The sequence below is a fragment of the Mesocricetus auratus genome, unplaced genomic scaffold (assembly GCF_017639785.1).
Source record: "Mesocricetus auratus isolate SY011 unplaced genomic scaffold, BCM_Maur_2.0 Super-Scaffold_100026, whole genome shotgun sequence".
NCBI classification, from domain to species: domain Eukaryota; kingdom Metazoa; phylum Chordata; class Mammalia; order Rodentia; family Cricetidae; genus Mesocricetus; species Mesocricetus auratus.
This window is the reverse complement of record NW_024429207.1, coordinates 21263307-21287963: the sequence shown is the minus strand read 5'-3', so window position 1 is coordinate 21287963 and position 24657 is coordinate 21263307. Positions and strand designations below refer to the sequence as shown.

The 24657-nt window shown below is 38.0% G+C and overlaps 1 long non-coding RNA gene across 1 annotated transcript; it reads right to left on the bottom strand.

The window, feature by feature from the left end:
• Positions 1 to 924: 924 nt before the first annotated feature.
• LOC110340294 lies at positions 925 to 14602 on the bottom strand. Its single transcript, XR_002382075.2, has 4 exons — positions 14329 to 14602; positions 8557 to 8744; positions 8148 to 8240; positions 925 to 1560 (listed from the first exon to the last, which is right to left on the bottom strand). It is a non-coding gene; the product is annotated as an uncharacterized LOC110340294 (long non-coding RNA).
• Positions 14603 to 24657: the final 10055 nt, after the last annotated feature.

Genomic DNA, 24657 nt, shown 5'->3' with positions numbered 1-24657 from the left:
ATAACTGGAGCCCTTACATTCTATACTGTTGCAAATAAATCAGGAAAGGCAGGATACAAATGAGAAAATGTAAGCAAAATAGACCTAGGTCCTTACTAATTCTGTCTAAAAGTCAGGATTATATGCTATTCTCATGAAGATAATGGACCATAAGGAATCTCTCAACATAGTTACTGATTCACAATATACAGAAATAGTTGTTTCATACATTGGAACTGCTGAATTTATACCAGATGATACAGAATTGATTTATTATTTATTGAGTTACAAGACATAATCAGGAACAAATATCATCCCATATATATAATATACATCTGATCCCATATGGTCTGCCAGACCCTCTAGCACAAGGAAATGATGAGACTGATCAACTATTGATAGGAAATTATGCTAAAGGCATCAGAATTCCATAAAAAACCATGTCAATAGCAAAGGTTTGAAAAAAAAGATTTTTCCATCATTTGGCAACAAGTCAAAGAAATTATAAGAAAATGTCTTAGTTGCTCTTTACACAACCAAATTCCACTACCTCCAGGAAGTAATCCAAAGGATACACAAAGGAATAAAATCTGGCAGATGGATGTGCTCCATTGTGTAGAATATGGAAACTTAAAATATTACACCACACCATTGACACCTATTCAGGTTTTCAATGGTCAACTGCTTTGAGTTCAGAAAAGGCTGATTCAGTAATTACACATTTGCTAGAAGTTATGGCCATTATGGGTATACCTGCACAAATAAAAACAGACAGTGCACCACCATATGCCTCTAAGAAAATGAAACAGATTTTGCTTATTATAATATCAAGAATATTATTGGTATACCACATAATCCTACAAGGCAAACAGTTATAGAAAGATTGAATAAAAATCTAAAGGATATGCTAAATAAACAGGAAGTAATAACTAAGAACCCCCAAAATAGATTGTGTAGCTCTTTATTAACTTTGAATTTTCTAAATGCAAATGTAAAGGGAACAACAACTGCATAGAGACCGTAGATAATAGAGAAAAACTAGAGAATTAAACCAACCAGTGTATTTCAAAGATATGTTGACTCTTGAATGGAAACTGGGACATATGTTGCATTGGGGAAGGAAGGGATTTTGCTTTTGTTTCTACAGGTAAAGAAAAAATATGGATACCATCAAAATTTATAAGGATTCATTTTAAACAGGATACCTCTTAACAAGAAGAGATGACAGTTCTTGAAGCAGCATGGTTGTTTAATCTTAACTAACCCATAATATTTACAAATGATTTTCATTTGAATAGATATAATGCCAAGGAGAACTTCCCCAAAATTTAGGGTTGGAGAAGGGTAAATTGGCCTATTGGTATAGCACATTTACAACAGGGTAAAATTTCATAATTCTTCCCAAATGTTTGTTTCTTACTTCTATACAAACATGTAATCCGTTTAGTCTTTTTGTAGCCTCAGTCCAAGTAAAGATTAAAAGCTGGCTTTGGAGTTGGAGAATGGCTCTCTCCTCCTCTAAACTCAAGCATGCTTGTTAAAGTAAAATATAAAATCTCTGCCTCATGTCAGAACATCCATCTGAAATAGAACAGAAGGAAAACAAATATTTAGGACTATAGTATTGCTACTAATTTCATAATTTTTATCATGATATTAATGGTCACATAGAGTACTAATCAATCCTAGAAAAGTTTTTTGTCTACCTTCATGTATGATTTCTCATTTGAGTCTCTATCAGTTTTCTACAGTGAATCATGACTATGCCTAACAGCGACTTTTGAAGTCTCCAAAAGGAGGATGGATTCCCACAACCACAATTTCACCAGGACTATCACAACACCCAACTAGAGATAAACTTTGGACTAAAAACTGTTCATAACAGTTTTGAGGTAACTTGCTGAGATGATGCAATTTTGCAGACACTGTTTAGAACAATTTTGAGGTGACTAGTTAAGGTGATCCAGCCGGAGAGACTACTTTAGCCAGCATTTGAAACAAGCCATGTACTTGCCCATTATACAGAGACTGGACAACAAATGATACAGCTTGACAACCAAAATTTTCTTTTCAGGATCCCCTAAAGATGTCATCACCCACAGACAGCAGGAAGCAACTTTAAGAACTTGACCCCACATTCCTAAGCAGTGGGGTAGTTGGTTTTTGGTCACTCTTTGGGTTATGGATATTTTCCATTGTTTAGGGGAACTGGTTGCAAAATGTTATTGCTTATGATCAGGAAGAATGTTGAACAAAGGGGATTATACCCAAGGTTTTGTTTTGATTTAACAAAAAGGGAGAGGAATCCAGATATGGTAGGATAAAAAGGATAGATTTCTGAATCTACTCTGAAAAGAATAAGGGATGATATAGAGATGTTCAGATAAAAAGGCAGATTATTGAATCTATTCTTAAAAAGCAACTACTTGCTTTAAATATTTTACATTGGATTAGACTTCTATAATTGTATACAAATGTTATATGTTGATACAAACTTGAGATTCATTTTGCTATGTTTCCAATATTCTAGGTGTTGTGTTTATACAGCTCATTTAACTATGTAATACAAATTTCTAGTCATTGAAAGTTATTGTTATAAACTATATACGACAACTAGGAAATGGAATTTGGTAATTAGCCGACTATAACAATCAAACTTGTAGTCACTTCAGGTATGTTTTCAACGTCAAACTGACATATTAGAAAGACAGGTCATCTTCAAACACTTCAGAGATCTATAGAATATGGCATTTAATATGGTTTAATAACATAGGTCCTTTTTTATGACAAGACATGTCTGCTCCTGGCAGCACCAATATACATCAGAGAAGATGATGGGCATTGAAGAAATCACACATGAAATTTGAGTTCTTTGTGGTAAAGGTAAGCCACTGGGCAAGAAAGTACCCTTGCCTCAACTGCTGACAGTTTTCCATCCAAATTGTACATACAGGACACCAAAAAAAGTGACTGCAAACCTTGCCAAGACAAGGTGGTCCAGTTCTTCAGGATATCCTGGTTCACAGAATGTCTGTCAGATGTGCTAGGCCTATTGGCTGAAGATGGATGCCCCAACATAGCAGCGCAATATTGGGTGACAGTCCAGGCAACCAGCTGTTTCTGTCATTTCTCACATTCTTTGGAAGTCTCTTGCTCGACATTCCTGTTTACTCAGTTAATATTATTTCCTTCTTGGGTTTCTGAGGAAGCCTAAGACTAAATAGCATAGTTGTAGTTTTCCCTGTTTACCAGAATCAGTAAAGAAACTCACTATGGATGTATTAAGTGTAATAGGTTTAAAAGACATTAAAAGATAATTTGATATGCATATTAGAATAGAAAGTAAATTAGGTACAAGACTTTGGACACATCAAGAAAGAATAGACTTTGTAGTATTTTCTGATGGACTAGGTAGGCATTGTACTTATTGCCATGTATATATTGTACATAGTTATTTTTCTTATTTACATAGTTTTCTGATATTGGTTATAACTTTTTTATTTTTTAGACAAAAAAGGGGGAATATGTGGTGATATATTTCTTGCACAAATAAAGCCCGTCTGGGAGTCAGACAATAGAACTTGCCACTAGCTAACTATAGAGGTTGGGAGGTCTATACAGACAGGCAGGAAGTGATGTAGTTGGGTAGTAACAGTGTATAAGCAGGGACAAACAGGAAAACATTCTCTTCTCTGTGGAGATGCTTAGGAGGTAAGGTGTGCTGTGGCTTTCTCCTCTCTCATCTCAGCATTTCCCTCTATATCTGGCTCTGGCCTTTTATTATCTAGACTAATTAAGGACTCCTTTTACATATTGGCTTCCCAATTTCTTGGGCTTTGTCCCTTTAATATGTATCAGAAAAGTAACTTTTTGGTGAATAAGACCAGTTGAAAGAGATACTTTTTAATTCTAAGGTAGAAGATATTGTTGTATTTCTTTTTACATTTATATTTTATACCTATAGCTGTTTTGCCTACATGTATGTCAGTGAACAGCTACTATTGTGGGTCTGGTACCACAGTGGCCCGAATAGGATATCCAGTCCCCTGGAATTGAAATTAACAGTTTTGAGCCACCTTGTGGGTGCTGGAAGTCAAACCCAGATCCTCTGGAAGGGCAGCCAGTGTTATTAACTTCTGAGTTATCTCTCCAGCCCCTAGGATGTTATATTTCAAAGTCTAAGTTTTCATTCCTTGGGATGATCAAATTTGCTATCACCCCAATAGAGGTAATTAAAGCAACATACTAGAAAAAAAACATCTAGCTATGGGTATGTCATATACAACTGCATTTTTCATTATTTAATTCTGCAATTGGACAATACATGTTACTCCTTTAGGTTTCAGTTTCCATTTTGTAAATGAATTACTGAACTTTTTAATGTAAAAGGAAAATTTTAAAATACATTTTCCCTAATTTCTTAAGATCAAGTTATACCCTCAGGAACAGTTAGTGGAAAAAGGAAACTAAGGATACTATAGTATTTATATGAATCAAGGAAAAGGTAGGAGATGCAAATCAATCGGGAGAAGACACAAGTTTTTATTGGAGTAGCTGAGGCTTGGGGATCTACTTGCATAACCTAGGCTATAGTTAAAGCCTACCTAAGCAGATCAAAGCCACAGAACCAAGTAAGACCTCCCATCCAAAGAGACAAGTCACAGTAATTAATTAGATATCAGAAAGGGGAATTTGCATTAAACTATGTCTGGCATACCCATGTCCCTCAGTATCACAGGATGTGTTTATTCTGCACTTATCTGTGGAGTCATCACCTTCACATTTCAGGCTCATACAACCATCACGTATCATTCATAATGACTACCATTTTTGTTCTTTCTCTTCTAGTTGGTAAAATTAGCATTCTCTCATGACCTGTAAATTCTAACTCAATTGCTAATAACTTCCCTGGAGTTTTCTTTTGCATGATGAGTCCTTCAATAACTTCATCAGAGTTTAGAGTGTTAAAATATCATAACTTATACTCTTAAGCATAACACTTCCCTTAAGGATTGATTTTAAAAGGGAGTTATATCTTAAATTAACTCAAGAAAAATCATGGATAAACAATAATCAAGTGACTAATCCTAAAGAAACTTCATCCTCCACTTTTATCCCCTCCTATTCCCCCTTCTTTATCTTCCTTTTCCTCCTCCCCTCCTCCTACTCCTCCTCTTTTTTCCTTTACCTCTTCCTATTCTTCCTCCTCCTTCTATTTAACCTCTCACAAATAGAAATGAAACACTCTTAAAGAATTCAAATTTCATGTCAAAAACTAAACAAATGAAATTGTAGACAAAATATGCAATTTACATAAATCATTTTAAAGGCTATGTTAATGATCATCAGCAAGAACTATCCATAAATAATAAAATTTCACACATTGTCAGACAAGTTCCAGGTACTGAACACAATGGAATCTAATTTAATCCACTAGAAAGAAAAACAATTTACAATAAACCTATGCAGATTAATTTCCCTTTTCCTCAACAATGTTATGGATTCAGGGAACTAAGATGCACTAAAGGAGGTGGCAACGATGATGTTTATTTGCCTTTGGCTCAAAACACAACCCTGTCATGTTTGAAATCCCTACGAGATAAATCTACTAATTAAATATTCTGCTTTAGAAAAAAGAAAAAAATAACTCCAGAAAAATCAAAAGCATTGCCAAAACAATTCAAATACATCTCAGATCCCAAGAGGGGCTGAGTATAGAGTGCTATCTTTTCAGTATTTATAACTGAGTCATGAGCATGTTCACACTGAGTGGCTGTTTCCTCTGAGTTAAAAGTGATTATTGTTACCTTGAGTCAACAAAGTTGTTATCACCCACAGGAGACCCTCAGAAGACTGGACAACTAACATTCCCTTGTGGAGGGAAGCTATTGGGATCACACAAGTCCTTGTGCTCACAGATAAGCACTAAGTAAACCAGGAATGCTAAACATTCCAGTTGTCTCTTCAAAGGAAGAAATTTATAACTTACTTTCTGCCCAGAAGGATGGAGGTAAAAGTGGTTAATAGTCTAGGTACCCCTGTGCTATCTGCATGACTAAGACCACACCAGACCTCCCCTAGGCTCTTATGATAACACATGTAGACTATCTAATCTGTAGAACCCATCATCATGGAAGAAGTGACATGTGTTTCAATGGAATCATGCCTTTTTGTGCACACAGGATTGATTGTGTCACACCAGGGGACTTTTTTCCCAAATTAGACTATGCTTAAATATGCCTAAAATGAATTGTCTGGTGTCAGACTCTAGAAGTTTGAACCAGCATGGGCTACTGAGTCATGCTGAACTAGATCCCCTTCTTGTCCCACATGGATCATTATACTGTGCAAGATATACTAATGCAGTAGTGGCACAAAGCTTGTGGGAGCAACCAACCATTATCAGACTGAACTTAAGGCCCACCCCTTGAGAGGAACCCGTTCCCAACACTGCTCGGGTAGCCAAGAACCTGAGACCAGATAGGCCAGGGAAAAAGACCAAATACTACTATTCTGCTAAAGCAATGCAGCTCTGGACCAACTCTTAATGACATTCTACTATAGTCATAGATCAGCTTTTTTTCTCAGCCATCATAAGAGAAACAGTGTATGGGAACAAATACAGAGACCCACAACTTGACAATGTGCACAGTAAGACACCTTGGCACTCTCAGCCCTGAATGTGATGTCTCCCTCAAACCCCTTCCATCAGGGCTCAGGGAATCCTGCTGAAGAGGTGAAAAGAGCCAGTGGTGATGGAGATCACTAAGGAAACAAGGCCTTCTAAATCAACAGTATCGATATACATATGAACTCAAACTGTGGCAGCAGGCTCAGGGCCTACACATGTCTGGTCCTGATAGATTTCCAGTACTAAAGGAAGAAGTGTACACAAATCCCTGCTCCTAACCCAGAAACTGTCTGTAATTGGTAACCACTCAAAAGTGAAAAAAAAAGCTCTCTCAAAAAGGGTCCCCCTGGGTATACAAACCACTTGTAAAGCCAGTCCCCTCCCCCAGAAAGTAGATGACTAACACAAAATGAACTCAGTGGCATCTTTGGAGGTTCTTGGTGTCATAATATTTTGTCAAGTTATTTGTTTTTAGCTTTATAGGTCCTTCGCAGATATACCCTGACTTTTTGAGTTTTTATATGGTTGCTATGTGTATGAGTGCGTGTGTGTGTGTGTTTGTGTATGTGTTTGTGTGTGTGGGAGTCTATGTATGCTTCTGTGCTTCTCCTTTGGCTCTTTTTTCTCTATTTGTTTGTTTTTATTTTGTTTTACTTCATTTTATTATTTGGATGTCTGTTTGTTTCCAATGAGAGAGAAAGGGCATGGATTAGGATGGGAAGAGAGATGTAAAGAATCTAAGAAGATCATAGGAGAAAAACTATAATGGGAACATATTATATACAAATTTTATTTTTAATAAAATTAAAATAGATAGGAAAATAGGCTAGAGATCTAAGCAGAGAATTCTCAATAGAAGAAATAAAATGACTATGAATTACCCCAAACAGTGTTCAGCATCCTCAGCAATTAGGAAAAGATAAATTAGAATAACTTTGAGATTTCATCTCAAACCAGTCCAAAGGGCAAATACCATCAAAACAATTGACAATCGATGGTGGAGAGGATGTGGGGAAAGAGGAACTCTCATTCATTGTTGGGGTGGGTGCAATTTGGTGAAGCCATTCTGGAAAAACAGTGTGGAGAATCCTACAAAAAACAAACCTAAATCTACCATAGGACCCAGTCGTACTACTCATTGACATATGCCTAAAGTACTAAACATCTTATTCCACAGAGACTTGCTCAGCCATGTTCATTGCTGTCCTATTCACAATAGATAGAAAATGGAAACTTAAATGTCCTTCAACTGCTGGAGAGATAGTGGAAATATGGTACATATGCACTATGGAATACTAGTCATCTATAACAAATATTATAATTATGAAATTTTTAGATCAATGGAAAGACTATACTGAGTGAGATAAACTTGGCCCAGAAAGACACAAACCACATGTTGTCTCTCAACTGTGAGGCATACATTTTAGACAAAAGTAACTATGATAGTTCATAACAATGAGCAGCCAGCCCCTGTAGTGAATCATTATGTTCTTTGCATAAACTGTCTCAGTTTATATTACTACATCGGCAAACTTACCACCGAGTGCCTGATTACACCCGCAGTAATGGCTTAGCTTCAGAGAAATTATCCCTGACATGCCGAAGCTCCAGCTTTGCTAAGCACCTGAAACTGGTGAAAAGATTCAAAGATATATCAAACTCATACAAAAGAGAGCCCCAAGACCATATACGGAGCCACATGCCTGTAATCCTAGCATTTTAGAGTCAGAAGTCATTGAGTACAAGGCCAACCTGGGCTAGATTTAAAGAAAAAAGTCTTAAAAATAAACTAACATTGAGGATGTAACTCAGTGGTCCATGTGCATAGCCCTGGGTTCACCACACACACACATGCACAAACACACACATTTACATAGACACATGCATGTGCACATTTGCTCCTCAGAGATCAAGCCAGTGTTTAACACAGATAATGGACAAGATACCTCTGGTGGCATGACACAGCCAGCTTCACATGAGTCATCCATGATGAAGGTTTACAGCAGGAGGTCCTTCATCAAAAAAAATCACAGCTGGTTCTGAAAACTACCCCACTGTAACAGTACAAAACCTTCATAGATGCCACAACTGGATTTGAAAGATGAGTCAAGGACCTAAGGTTTACACAGGGCTTCTGAGGGTAGTCAAGCAGAAAAAGTCTATTAAAGGCATTGAACACAACAAAGTGGTTAATCTGAAAAGCATTCTGAATCCCTTATAGGCAACCTTTGCCCATGTTACATTAACTCCTTTCTAAAATAGCCACTTCATGTTACAATGTCACTGCCTTCCTCAAGCTATTTGAATCAATTTCATGACCTAGACCCATATTCTGTACTTGTTTTCAAGTTAACTTTTACATTATGTCATATCCCTTTTGACCAAAGTCATTCAGAATACTTCTCATAAATCCATGTAATGCTGAACATAACTCAAGTTTTGAAATTGTGGGTATAGAATGTGATCCATGCTCTGGAGTACCCAAAGGGAGATATGAGTTGTCAAAAAACACGTTTATTCTCACTTATTAGAAAGTCTACATTATATCTAGGGCTATGGTCTCACTTATGCAGAAATCTATAAACTAACTCAAGATAACAAACACAAAGTATAGTAATGTAATTTTAATTTTAATGATAACCTGTTATGAGAAAACAGATATTATAATTATATATTATTATTATCATCATTATTAATATTATTATTACTTTTGGAATAAAGAAAGCTAAGTAATCCATAGTAAAGTGGATGTTTTCTTATGTTTTGGTCTTTAAATTACTAAGTAGCAGACAATCTTAAGCTAAGACATATTAATGCATTGACCCACTACTTAATTTTCAATAAATAACATGTACAAAATATGATTAAAGTAAGAAGTCTTTCTAAAAAAAGCTTCATAAAAAGATGGGGGGAAGGCAAAGGTGAATAGCCGAGTCCGAGTGATCTGAAAAAGGAAATGGGAAGGCTGGGTCTCCTTAGGGATTGGGATGGACATTAATGTAGAAGAGGAGAGGAGAGTAAAGGGATAACAGGATGCAATTGGCGTGAGAGAGAAATGAAAGACTGGACTCCATCAGGCAAGGGACACAGAGGTAAATACAGAAAAAGGGAAGTAGGTACCATAACAACATGGAGGGCAGAAAAAGGAATCATAGTATTAGCTATGTGTACCCCCTCCAAAACACCTACAATGCATGCAATTTAGTTAATAAATATACATATACCATTTTAACAAAATTTTCTCATTTGGGCTGTTGCTACAACCTCCAAAGTCGAAGACTACCTAACAAAAACCTCAATACCAGACACAAACGGCCTTCTTTTGCATTATTGGCAAAGGCTGTGCAAGAGACTGCTTAAACATACAGCCCATTGCCATTGTCATTCGTTAAACCCCAGAAGTGAATGAAGGCCTACTGCTGAAGACACCATACACTTTAAAAATAGGGCCCAGAGATCCCTGATCTATGAACATTTGTCCTATACCCACAAATAAGTGGAATCTTTACCTCTCATCAGGGAAACTGCTCTAAGCAACAGACAGAAACTACTAGTAAAAACCACAACCAATCACCAGGCGGTGGTGGCGCACGGCTTTAATCCCAGCACTCGGGAGGCAGAGGCAGGCGGATCTCTGTGAGTTCGAGGCCGGGCTGGATCGATAGCCTCCAAAACAATACGGAGAAACCCAGTCTCGTAAAAACCAAAAAAAAAAAAAACACAGGCAATCAAATATGTAAAGTTGTGGAACCCAGTCCCAGTGGATACATCTACAAAACACTCCTTCACCCAAGGCTCTGGGAGCAATGACGAGCAGGGACCAGAAAGACTGTCACAACTATCAGAATATATCTATATAGAATATCAAAAGCTACACCCATAAAGTCTCACCAGCATGAATGCCCAAATGTGATCTGAACAAGGAAGATACCAGCAAACCAGCCAAACTGTACGATGGAAAGCCTATGAGGCCTCAACCCTATACAAAGAACTACAGACAATTGAGTAAAGCTGGAAGCAGGGGAGGTGGTCCTTCCCATAGAGGAGCACACCAAATGGTTGTTCAGTGCCAAATGGTCAGCCCTGAAAACATACATACAAGTAACATTATATGGACTAAATGAGTTATATTTAGGAATATAAATATATATACCTATACATATATGCATGCAACAATAATTAATGAACAAAGGCCACGAATTTTAAGAGAATGGAAGGATAGGAAAGGGAGAAATGTTGTAATTAAAACACATTCTCAAAAATAAAAAATTCCTGATAAGTATCTAAATGAGTACTTTCCTTTGAAGCAATTATCAATGTACATGTTGTAGAGATACTATTGTTGTTTGAAATATTTTTGATACTTGTTTTAAAATTTGTTTTAGACCAGAATCATTCTTTCAGAATTCCTCAATGGTCGAACGCTCCATAGTGTTGTGATTGTTTTCTCTGGAAGCAATAATTAATAGTTCAGGATGATGAATAACTTCTGTCTAAGGTAAGAAATCAGAATCAAAAAAGCAACCATAATAGGAAAAGATTAATTATTTTGTAGTTCTTTAGATGGTGAAAAATTACAGGGATAGAGTTAGTCTCTTAATACCCTGAGATACATTAGACATGAAACACATCAGAAGGGAAAACAAGCCATTGGCACCTTCCTTGAAACTTACCATTGAGAAGCTACAAATCACTGTCTCACAGCAGGAGGCAAAATCAGCCTCTAATGTATAATGCCAATGAGGAGTTATTGGCCCACAGTAGTCATACTCAAAGAAAAGATATTTTTGTTGGAATAATTTATTAGTTTTGAGACAGAGTCTCACTGTACAGCCCAGGATAGCCTTGTTTGGGATCCTCTTGTGTTATCTCTAAAATGCTAGGGTTATGGGTATACAATATAATATCAGGCCACTCAGCAAACTTGCACAGGGTGATAATATAACAGATTATTAAAAAATACTATTGTGTCTATAGATGGCAATAATTATGAGTCTTAAAAGTTAGGAAAATAAGCAACAGTCATTTTCCATCTCACCATCCGTGATATGATTTTTTTGCCATACCAGTAAATCCTTGCATGTGCTGAAATTCTCAATATTGTACTTTAATGCATTAGTTGTCATAATTTATAATGTCTAAGGAGTAATGTAACCACCATCAATGTAGATATCATCAAGATTTAATACATATTATCTTCTAGCCATTTATTGCCTCCTCCCCACACCCCCTCAATCGAACACACACACACACACACACTAAACAATATTAATATTCTTAATATCATAGTAGAGATAACAAGGAAATGATACCAAAAGTACACTTAGAAAAAGGTGTCCTTCAAAAAATAAGTTTTAACAAATATAGGAAGTTGAAATAATTTCCTATGTTTTATATGAATAAAGAAAAAACTGGAAGTCAACATCAGAGAAATTACAGAATATATGAACTAATGGAGATAAACAACATACTATGGAATGGTGAATGGGTCATTGACGAAATCAAGAAGGAAATTTAAAATGTCCTTAAAAATTACAAGGAATCAACGAGTCAATTAACAAAACTAACCAAAGAGGACCTTTATTATGAAACTTTAAAAAGGGAGCGCAGGAGACGTTACAACAGGTACCAATGAAATTCAGAAAATCATTAGATTGCTCTTGGATATAATAAACACTTTTAGCAAAGTAGTAAGATACAAATTTAACAAGCAAAAGTCATTAAAATGTATATATTAAGATATCCACACTAAATGTATACATTAAAAATAATCTTTCCAGCCGGGCGTTGGTGGTGCACGCCTTTAATCCCAGCACTTGGGAGGCAGAGGCAGGCGGATCTCTGTTAGTTCGAGGCCAGCCTGGTCTATAAGAGCTAGTTCCAGGACAGCCTCCAAAGCCACAGAGAAACCCTGTCTCAAAAAACCAAAATAATAATAATAATAATAATAGTAATCTTTCCATATACCAACATGTTGGGACAGAAATCAAAAGGAAAAATGCAGTAACAACAGCCTTTAAAAATATTTTGGGCCAGGTGGTGGTGGTACACACCTTTAATCCCAGCACTCGGGAGGCAGAGGCAGGCGGATCTCTGTGAGTTCGAGGCCGGGCTGGACCAATAGTCTCCAAAACAATACAGAGAAACCCTGTCTCGTAAAGAACCAAAAAAAAATTTTTGGAATAAAGCTAATCAGGTAAGTGAATGATCTCTTTAACAAAACTTTAAAACCATGAAAAAGCTAAGGAGGACACTAGAAGTTGGAAAGTCCTGAGTTTGTGGGTTGGAGTAATTATTATTATTATTATTATTATTATTATTATTTGGTTTTTCGAGAGAGGGTTTCTCTGTATTGTTTTGGAGGTTGTCCTAGAACTCACTCTGTAGACCAGGCTGGCCTCAAACTCACAGAGATCTACCTGCTTCTGGGATTAAAGATGTGCACCACCAACACCTGGCTTGGAGCAATTAATATTATGTGAATGGATAGCCTACCAAAAGTACCTTATTTTAACTTCAGTAAGTCATGTATATCTAGAATTCATCCATTTACATTATGATTTCCAATTTGACATGACAGAAGCTTCTAAGATACCATCTCAAGATTTTCTGAATGTCATTGGTATCTGTTGTAATGTCTCCCTTTTCATGTCTAATCCAATTAATTAATTTTGGGCCTCCTTTCTGTTTCTTTTGGTTAGTTTAGCTAAGACTGTGTCAGTATTATTTATATTTTCAAATAACCCTTTGTTCCATTGATTCAATGCAACCTTTATCAAAATCCAAATGCCATTCTTAACAAAAATAAAAATAAAATAATCTTAAAGTTCATAAGAAAATATAAAAGAACATAGACAGCCATAGCAGTCTTGAGCAAAAACTATGTTGTAGATATTACCATACTTGATTTCAAGTCATGATAGAGTTAAAATAAACATATTTAAGAAGAACACATATTTTAAGGAAAATATTATAAATATGTATGTTTAATTTAGGGTTTCTATTGCTGTGATGAAACACCATGACAAAAAACATGTTGGGGAGGAAATGGTTTGTTGGACTTACACTCCCATATCATGACTGCTCATCACTGAAGGGAGTCAGGACAGGAACTCAAACAGGCAGGAATCTGGAGTAGGCCATGGAGGAGTGATGCTTACTGAGTGCTCTTCATGGTTTTCTCACTCCGATTTCTTATAGAACCCAGGACCACCAGCACAGGGATGGAGACATCCACAATAGACTAGGCCCCCCCTCATCAATCACTAATTAAGAAAATGCCTTACAGCTGGACCTTATGGACATATTTTCCACAATTGTGATTGCCTCCTTTCAAATGACTCTAGCTTGTGTCAACTTGATGTAAGCCTAGTCAGCACAAGTGACCCCTTGTCAACTTGACAAACACATCACTATTAAACCACTACTGTCTCTTTCTTATTTGTCCCCAAGATCTTACATTAAAATCATAAATAACTTTTAAAAGTCCCACAGTCTTTACAAATTCAAACACATTAAAATTTCAGTCCCTTTAAAAAGGTCAATCTCTTTAGAAATCCAAAGTCTTTTAAAATTAGTCTCTCAACTTGGGACTCCAGTAAAATAAAACATAAATTACTGTTTTACTTCAAGAAGGCACAGGAACAGGACACAGTCACAATCAAATTGATCAAAATCAAATTCCAATAACTAAGAGTCCAATATCTGGATTCACTCACCATATTCTGAGCTCCTCCAACGGGCTTGGGTTACTTCTCTTCTTCTACCTTATGCAGGACGCACAGCTTGTCTTCTAAGCCCAGCTAGGATCCACTATACCTCTGCTGTTGTTCTTGATGTTCATCACATGATACTCTCCAAAACACTAGTATCTTCTGCTACAACTGGGCTACACTTTCACCAAAAGCCTCTCATAGGCTCTGCTTATGGTACCAAAACTTCAATCCTGGGACTGCTACTGAGGCTGAACTTTCACCAACAACCTCTCCTGATCTCTCACAGTGCCAAGCCTCAGCTGCTCTCCATGACCCCTTCATGCCTTCAAAACGAGTACCACCTGGGTAACTCTTACACTACCAGGTTTGGCTATCAGCATGAGATACAACCTTAGCCAGCTCTGGAACACAGCTTGCATTGGGAAATTTCACCTCAGGGATCTGGGTCTCTTCTTAAATGCCAGTAATTTCTTAGTTCTGGCTAACCAGCATCAATTGTTCCAGTAACACAGAAGTTTCACTTCAGTGGTGCTGGTTTCTTATTAATCATGGCTGACTCTTCAACCCTAGCTCATCAGAAAGACAGGATTGTAATTCAAAATAGCAAATGTCCCTGATAGAGTCTTCAAACTTCACAAGCCTGGCCTCTGTCGTCTGTATTGCTCTTAACATTATCTCCCAAGCTCCAAAAGAAACATCCCACTGAGCTCTCATCACTAAAAAGCTTTTCTAGCCCTAAATTCCAAAGTCCTCCCAAAAACATGGTCATGTCTGTCACATAATTACTCCACAATATCGGTACCAACTTGATGAAACACCATGACCAAAAATCAAGTTGTGAAGGAAAGGGCTTATTTGGTTTACACTTCCCTTTTGCTGTTTATCATCAAAGGAAGTCAGGACAGGAACGCAACCAGGGCAGAAACCTGGAGGCAGGAGCTGATGCAGAGGCCATGGAGGGGTTCTGCTTACTGGATTGCTCCCAATGGCTTTCTCACCCAGCTTTCTTATGGAACCCAGGACTATCAACCCAGGGATGGCACCGCCCACAATGGGCTGCATGATCCCCCACAAATCACTAATTAAGAAAATGCCTTTCATTTGGATCTTGCAGAAATATCTTCTCAATTGGGTTCCCTCCTTTCAAACCTCAGCTTGGGTCAAGTTGGTATAAGACTAGCCAGGGCAATATATTCAAAAATACATATTCACGAATACAGTCTCTTCAGCAGAGTGCTGAAGAAACTGGATAACTGCATGTAAAATAATGAGACTGAATCACTAGCTCCCATGCTATATGTAAATCATCTCCAAATGGACCAAAAACCTTAATGTTAAACCTGAAATTCTGAAACTCTCTGAGAAGAAAATTAAGAAAGACACTTCAAGATATAAGCATAAATTACTTCCTAAACAGTCCTTAGTCACTCAAGAAATAATGCCAACAATTGACAAATGTGACATCGTTCCTGCAAAGCAAAGGAAACAGTTAATAAAGTGAAGAGACAGTCTCAAAAAGGGAGAGGCGATTTCCTAACTATGTATCTAACAAAGAATTAGTAGCTAATATATACAAAGCACTGCCAAAACTAAATACAGTAAATCAAACAACCCAATCAATGTTCCTATGTATTGTAGTACAGATACAATGAATATATAGTAACTATATATGTATGTATATAATTGTACATATATATAATATCTCAATATAGATATGTAGGTAGATAGCAAGAAGATAGGTAGATAGATCAATAGATGATAGATAGAGAGAGAGAGATAGATAGATAGATAGATAGATAGATAGATAGATAGATAGATAGAAGTACCTCTCCCCTATTTGCTGTTCTATGTGGTTCTCCTTCTATTTGTATGTTCCCCTGACTTTTTAAATTGCACTTTAAAACTTTGCTTTTAATCTGCCTCCTTCTGGCTTGTGGAAAAGACTTTTGTAATTTGATGTTAATGGCATATTTTGGACTGTAATCTCTGTTTCACTTATTTGAAGTACTTTTTTTTCTCCTGAATTTCTCTTCCTTTCCATTTGGCCCAAGCTGCAAATAACAATAATTTCCTCTAAACTCCCACCTTTGTGGCTTTGTATAAATTCTACATTACTCCCATGCCTGACCCCCATCCAGATCCTTTAAAATAAAAACAATAAAAAAGCCTCTCATTTTAAAGGAAGTCGGGCCATTCATTACGTTATGTGCTTAGGTACTGTGTTTATCATGTGCCAACATTCCATGCATCTTGGCATCAAAGAGTACTGCTTTATTGTGACATTTTCAAATGAAAACTACATGACAGTAGCAGTTTCCAAAGAACTCTCATTTACCTTGGCAACATTTATGAGTAGTGGGGGAAAAATACATAAAACCGCTGCTTTGAGCAAAATGCTACAATGATTATTTAGCAAACAAGCTCACATATTAGAAGGTAGAGGGAAAGATTGCTTCTGCAGACTAAATTACACTTTATAGAAGGCACTACTGAATGGCTTTCTACAGAGGTTACATTTAAATTATAGCTCTTGATAAGCGAACATCTCAGAATTTGTGTGTGAATTTGAATTATGCATGCAACAGGAAGCATGTTTACGGGAAAAGTCAAGTCTATAGATTGCTAAATTGCTACAACACTTGTAAGGGACAAAAATAGCTGCAGCGTGCCACAATGAAAAAGCCTGGAGAGAGGTTCCACTTACTCTCTAGAAAGAAAATGGTTTGGCAACTCTGGACCTCAGTGAGTGATCAACCTTGGGCTTCATTTAGAGACATCCAAATGTCAATTTAGTTCTGTCTCTTTGGAAATATATTTTGGGGTCAAGCGGTGATGGTGCATGTATTGGGAGGCAGAGCCAGGTGGAACTCACTGAGTTTGAGACTAGCCTGGTCTACAGAGGTAGTTCCAGAACATCCAAGGCTGTTACACAGAGAAACCCTGTCTTGAGAAACCAAAACAGAAAGAAAGAAAAAGAAAGGAAGGAAGGAAGGAAGGAAGGAGGGAGGGAGGGAGGGAGGGAGGGAGGGAGGGAGGGAGGGAGGGAGGAAGGAAGGAAGGAAGGGAGGAAGGAAGGGAATTTGATACCTTATGCTTGGAAAGAAGACATAGAATAAGTACAATGAACAAGATAGAGCTAGATTAAGCATATTGGTGTATGTGTAACACTGATATTAATGACCCTGCATAAACAGCATTAGCCTTTTCAGACAATGCCTTGCTCCCAACTATATATACAATCTGGAAAGCCTGTAAGTAGGTTATAGAAGATTGTGTCTTCCCTATATCCATATGTGTCCATGCTTTATAAAGGTAAGGGAGGGGCAGAATGGTTTTCACATTTCCATATAATTCAGATATTGTGTAATTCAATGGCTAGTATATTATGAATTTCTTCTGTCAATAGTCCCTAAAAACTTTGTGATCTTTCACTAAGAACTATAATTATGCACATTGAAAATATAAATCAGTTTCTACCATAATAAATAAAGGTACAGTAAAGGATGAAAGTAGAAGCAAGGTCTCTATTAACTCGTCAGACAACAAATATTTTCTATGAGTCCAAATCATCCCTTGGTAAAGAAGATAAGGAAAAATAAAGTACTGACCATCATACCATGCAAAGCAAAAGAAGAAAATAGTTGAGAAAAAACACACTGTAAAACTCTTGCCATCTCTTAGCATAGAAAATCCATAGGAACATCTTACTATATGCTACATATGTATGTGTGTAAGTGCAAGATTTTGAGGCATGAGATGATCTACATAATCATATTTGTATAATAGTCTTCAAATAATAAGTTTACAGAGATGTGCTTAAATAAAATTTTCTATATGGGAACAGCACTATGTTATACATAGATAAGCAGATATGTAGATGGTTTATAGATGATAGATACATGCATACATAGATACATATATACATAGGTACATAGATACATAGATAGATGCCTGTGAAAAATATAGTGGAGAACACCTGAGTGGTATTCTAAGAGTTCATGAGCATGAGGAAAAGATTGAAAAGGACTATCCATGGCTATAAAATGATCCTTATTGAGACAGAATTGATCTTATCCAGTGGAAATGTACTATGCAAATCTACTATGTGGTAAGTTGCATAGGATTTCTTTTATAATTTGGGTCCACGAACTAAATTGGGTTAATCAAAGTAATAACAACAGCAACAACAATAATAATAATAAATACATTGAAGCCCCAATTCCCAATACTTAAGACATAAGTAAAGGACATGCAAACTTTTCATAAGATGTCTTGTCTGTATTATTAACAAGGGATGATGAGGGAAAGCTTTTCCAAAGAGGTTCTCAGAGAAAAGGCCTCCGGTCTCACAGGGTCCATTCCTCTCTGCAGAGGAAACTGAGCAGAATTTGCTGCTGAAGATCCCCAAAGCAGATCATGAAAGGAAGCTGTGAATGAAGGAGCAGTGCAAGTCGCAGCACCCTCAGTTTCTTCACCACCAAACCATCACGCATCAGCGGACCTTGCACAAGCTATCACCTCTTAATTGCATCCAGCGGTGTCAGCAAGAGGGAGCTATTTGTCAGCCTTATTACCTTCTCCGCCCAGCTGTGATGTGCATCTCTTCGGTAGCCTAGGTGGTTTCTATGACTATGGGAGATGCAGAAACTATAGCAGCTAGACTGTGATTTTGGAAATAGAGAGAAGGGATGAACAACCTACAGAGACATGCAGACACATGCGGAAACACACACACACACACACACAAAGAGAGAGAGAGTGTGTGTATGTATGAGTTCTACCAAGTTGTAACAGGAAAATGGGGAGAGATACAGCAAGCTGCATTAATTAAATGCATGCATGTGTAAGAAATGATAAACAAAAGATGGTAGCATTGTTGCAGGGTTCTTGAATTAATGTAGAACTGTTTCTCCATGAGAGGGTTTACAGTTGTGGAAACATCTCTGGGCAAATGGATCAGGAAGAGAGAGAGATGCTAATACTGCAATTTCAAGGAGGCTGAACAACAAGGGGATTACAGGTACTCACACACAGTTTCAGGAAATCTTCCCCAGATCCTCAGTTTCTACAGCCACCATCGATTTGCACTTTCTGAAGAAGAGGCTTTACTGGTTGACAATTCCCTTTCTACAGGTCAGCCGTCTCCCTGGCAAAAGTGGAAAGCTGTTCAAATGAAGTCTAAAAATCCTGAGCCAGAGGAAAGCCAGAGCAGAGTCCTCAGATACTTGGTTTCTCCCTCTGCTGAGCCACTTTGTGTTTCTGGAATTGATAAAAAGAAATACAGAAACAGATGTGCACAGTCCATCCGGACCTTTGCTGGGAGTCTCCTTGTGTATTGACTCACAGGCTACTGGCTCTGAAATATGTAATTGTGGAGCTGATTATTCTACATTCCTCTAGGGTGGAAGTGATCCAAGGATATGTTCTGTGCAGCCATTTAAGTTACACACACTGTGTGCATTCTCATAATTACAACTGCACAGGAAGAAAGCATTTGTACTTATGCACGTGTTTGGCTGAAAATGCGAATATCATTATGTGTTTTACAACAGTGTTTCTTAAAGCCTAGTGGGGAAAAGAGAATTACCTAGAGATTGAATTAACATCTCGGTTCTGACTCAGACCCTATGGCATGAGCCCTGACACTGCATTTCCCATGATCCTCAAGACACCACTGAGTCACCTTCTCCCAGACCACCCTTTGTGTGCAAAGGTTCCAAAGCACTGCATCTGGTGTGCAAATCAGGCACATGGGTACTGTTTACAGGACATCTGTGTGGGTTTTTCTCCTGAAGTACACCCATTGCTTCCCTCAGTTTGACTACGAATGTGAAGCAGGCTGAAGAGTTGAAAGAGTAATGCAAGTAACCTGTGTACTCATCAATTAGAAGCCAGAATTGTTCGTGTTTGCTTCTCGCTGGTCCCACCCAATTCCTGCCTCTCCATTTCTCGCTCCTTCATTTCTTTCTCCTGCCCCACTACCTACACACACACACACACACACACACACACACACACACACACACACACACACACACATTCTCCCTTAGCATCTTCTCCCCTCTGCCTTATTCTTCATGCTCTCTGCCTCTTTAAGTATGGGTCTTTCTTCTCCAGTCACATGAAGCTGAAGATACTGTGATTCTTCGCCCATAAATATTTCATCCTTTATCTACCAAGGATAAAACTAATTTAGATGAAATTGATATACTTCAGAGAATATAGAGTAGCTCCTGTTCTATACATTAACTAAGAGCCTTTACATATTCATGTGCCATGAATTGTGCAATACTGTCTTTTGTAGCTACTTTAAAAGAATATTGTGTCACGATTTAGGAATTTCCTTAGCTGTTCAACAGTCCCTCAACTCATCCCCCCTCTGACTTTCTCTGTGTGTCTGTCTATCTCTCTCTACTCTTCATCTCCCTCCTCTTTTTCTAACCATATTTACTCTTCTATGAGAATAATATTTTTTAAATGAAACCAAAAAGTTTTGACGACACCTCATCATCTACCTCAGTTTTTCCTCGTGTTGTTATTGAGTGTTGCCTTTGAATAAATACTTTGCCTAGATAAGTTTTCTTTGGAGATGGAGTCTCATGTTATAACCTGGGGTGGTCTGGAACTCACTATGCAGTTCGGCTAGCCTCAAACTCACAGCAGTGCTCTTTCTCTGGCCTACAAATTGCAGGAATAATACAAGTATACACCACTTTGCAGAACTATTATGTCTTGATCTGGCAATAAACTCTCATTTGATTCCTTTGGCCAAATCTAGCTCACAACTGTGATTGTTTTCTCTGCATTGTATCACCTCAAGAAGATCATTGCATTGGCTCATCCCACTGTTGGTAACACAATATCCACTGGGTTACAATATTACCTGGCAGATCTCTCTGCTGTAGAAAGCATTTTCTCTTTTTTTAAAAAAATATTGAATTATACATTTTACCCATTCCCCATGCCTCCTCCCCTTCTCTCCCAGCTCTACTCCCTACCCCCCACATTCCAATTTACTTAGGAGGTATTGTCCTTTTCCCCTTCCTAGATGGATCCATGTATGTCTCTGTTAGGATCCTCTTTGTCACCTAAGCTCTCTGTGGTTGTGTCCTGTAGGTTGGTTGTACTTTGCTTTATGTCTAATATGCATTTACGAGTGAATACATATTTTTCTTTCTGGGTCTGGGTTACTTCAAACAGGATCGCTTTTTCTGAATCCATCCATTTGCGTGCAAATTTCAAGATGTCATTGTTTTCTTACTGCTGAGTAGTACTCCATTGTGTAAATGTACCACACTTTCCTTATCCATTCTTTGAGGGGCATTTAGGTTGTCTCCAGAGTCTGGCTATTACAGATAATGCTACTATGAACATAGTTGAACAAGTGCCCTAGTGGTGTGAGAGTGCATCTTTTAGGTATATGCCCAAAAGTGGTGTAGCACAGACACTGAGAGCAATAATGAAGAAATGGGAACTCCTGAAGCATTTTCCCTTTTAATAACTAATATGTAAGGTTCATCAAACAGGGTTAGCACTGACAGTTGATGTTCACCTGAATTAACGAGGTCTCTGCTCTGTGAGTCAAAGGGGGACTTCAAATTCTATCATTCTTCTCCATTTATTAACTAGCATTGCTCTGTCCTAAAATCGAGCCAAACCTGATGTTTTGCTCATTCCGTACACTGTAATAGTCATTACGTTTTTTATCTTCAGGCTGTCCCAAATGTACTCAGTGACAGCTCTTCAAACTGACTTCTCTGTCCCCCAGAGAGAATCTCATTAGTCTCTGAATACTTTCTTATTTTGTGCCAAAAGCTATCCACAAGATACTGCTTTGTGCTGTCCCAGACCACATAGGGATGCTCTGGCTGTCTTTCTGGGGGGGGGAGCTGGGGGGATACTTCTACTGCAATGAGACGTCTCAGTGTACCCATGGTCGTTCAAGTGTCCATGTTTTAAAAACAATGTTCACACACTGGTATTTCTAACTTGAATTCAGATTGCACAAGTTTTTCACTTCTCTTAGGGAAAAAGCTGAACGTACTAACTTATTTATTTTAGCTTATAATGTATTTCATAGATTTATTTCCAATCTACAGTTTTTACTGCTACCAATAAACTACTTCATGAGATTTAAGATTTCGATGCAGACATTTTCCCCCTTAAAATACATTTTACTAAATATGGACAAAGCAGGACTTTGAAATCATTGTTCCCCCTCTGTCAGTTTGATATAGATTTTCTTCTTCTATTTATGTTCAATTTCAAGTTAGTTTGAGAGTGTGTCAGTTACTCATGGCTAAAATCAAAACTACCTTCTCAGAGGCACCTCAGTCCATTCCCCCCATCACACACACACACACACACACACACACACACACACACGCACGTACGCACGCACACACGCATGCAGACACACACATTCACCCACAACAACTGTCGGTAACAATTTCATCAGTTGCTAGTTTATCCTCCCTGTGTCTCTCTTTTGTAAAGAGTATTTAAATACTTGATCAAGTGTAGGAGGAAACTGTGTGCTGCCATTAGCCATGTGACTTATTAGAGGCGCATACCAATGAGGTAATAAAAGAGCAGTTTACCACACCGCTACATACCCCCACTTTAGGCATGACTAAAGATGTATACAGATGTAGGTGGTGAACTACGTCACTAGCCAGGCCCACTTTTGGGCATGGCTAGGGGCATTATGGAGGAAGGTATAAAAGACTGAACAATGGAAGTCTCTTTCTCTTTTTTCCGGCTTTCAGCTTCCAGTTCAGCAGCGGAAAACTACTCGGCTCATCTGGGTTACTTGTTTGGTCTCTTGTGAGTAATTTCTACAATAAATACTTTATTTTTACTTTCAGTAAGTGTACCGTTTATTGTTGCAGCATCAATCAAGCTTCTCTTTTCTCACATAAAAGATAGCTCTAGAGCCAGTCCAGCTTCAGGTGAGATTGGGTCTCCGGCTGGAATCCCCAGACCGACACCCATCCCCTTGATCTTCGGGGCCACTCCTGGCATCCAGAAGACCCACCCACACAGGAAAGACATCAGCTCTTCCAAGCCCCAAATCCCAGCGAGCCCAGCTTCAGGTGAGATTGGGTCTCAGGCTGGGATCCCCCCCCCACTCCCATCCCTTGATCTTCCGGGCCACTCCTGGCATCCAGAAGACCCGCCCACACAGGAAAGACATCAGCTCTTCCCAGCCCCAAAACCCAGCTAGTCCAGCTTCAGCTTCAGGAAGGAAGGAGACCAGTGGAGACAGAAAGACCCCACCAGCATCCACTGTAAGAAGAGATGGGAAGAAGACAGAATAAGAGCTCACTCAGCAATAGAAAGACCAACATGACCCCACCAGAATCTAGGGATCCAACACCAGCAAGACCCGAAAAGGACTACATAGACAAAGGAGAGGAGACAGACCTTAAAAATTATTTCATGAAGATGATGGAGACCCTCAAAGAAGAAACGAGGAAATCCCTTAAAGAAATAGAAGAAAAAACAAACAAAAAAATCATGAAATGGGGGAAATTTTTCAAGAAATAAACAAATCTCTCAAAGAATCTAAAGAGCACCAAGAAAAAACAACCAAAAAAATGAAGGAAACAACTCAACGAGTTGAAGGATTGAAAGCTGAAATAGAAACGATAAAGAAAACACAGAATGAAGGGATGCTGGAAATAGAAAAGCTGGGTAAACGATCAGGAACTACAGATGCAAGTATCACCAATAGAATACAGGAGATAGAAGAGAGAATCTCAGATGTTGAAGACTCATTAGAGGATATAGAGTCATCAACCAAAGAAAATCTCAAAACCAACAAATTCTTAACACAAAATATCCAGGAAATATGGGACACCGTGAAGAAGCCAAACCTGAGAATAATAGGTATAGAAGAAGGCGAAGAAATACAACTCAAAGGTACAGAAAACATATTCAACAAAATCATAGAAGAAAACTTCCCTAACCTAAAGAAAGATATGCCTATGAAAATACAAGAATCTTACAGAACACCAAATAGGCTGGACCAGAAAAAGAAGTCACCACGCCATATAATAATCAAAACATCAAACATACAGAGTAAAGAAAAAATATTAAGAGCAACTAAAGAAAAAGGCCAAGTAACATACAAAGGCAGACCTATCCGAATTATACCTGACTTCTCAATAGAAACGATGAAAGCCAGAAGATCCTGGACAGATGTCCTACAAACGCTAAGGGAACAAGGATGCCAGCCCAGACTACTATATCCAGCAAAGATCTCAATTACCATAGATGGAGAAAACAAAATATTCCATGACAAAGCCAGATTTAAACAATACGTATCCA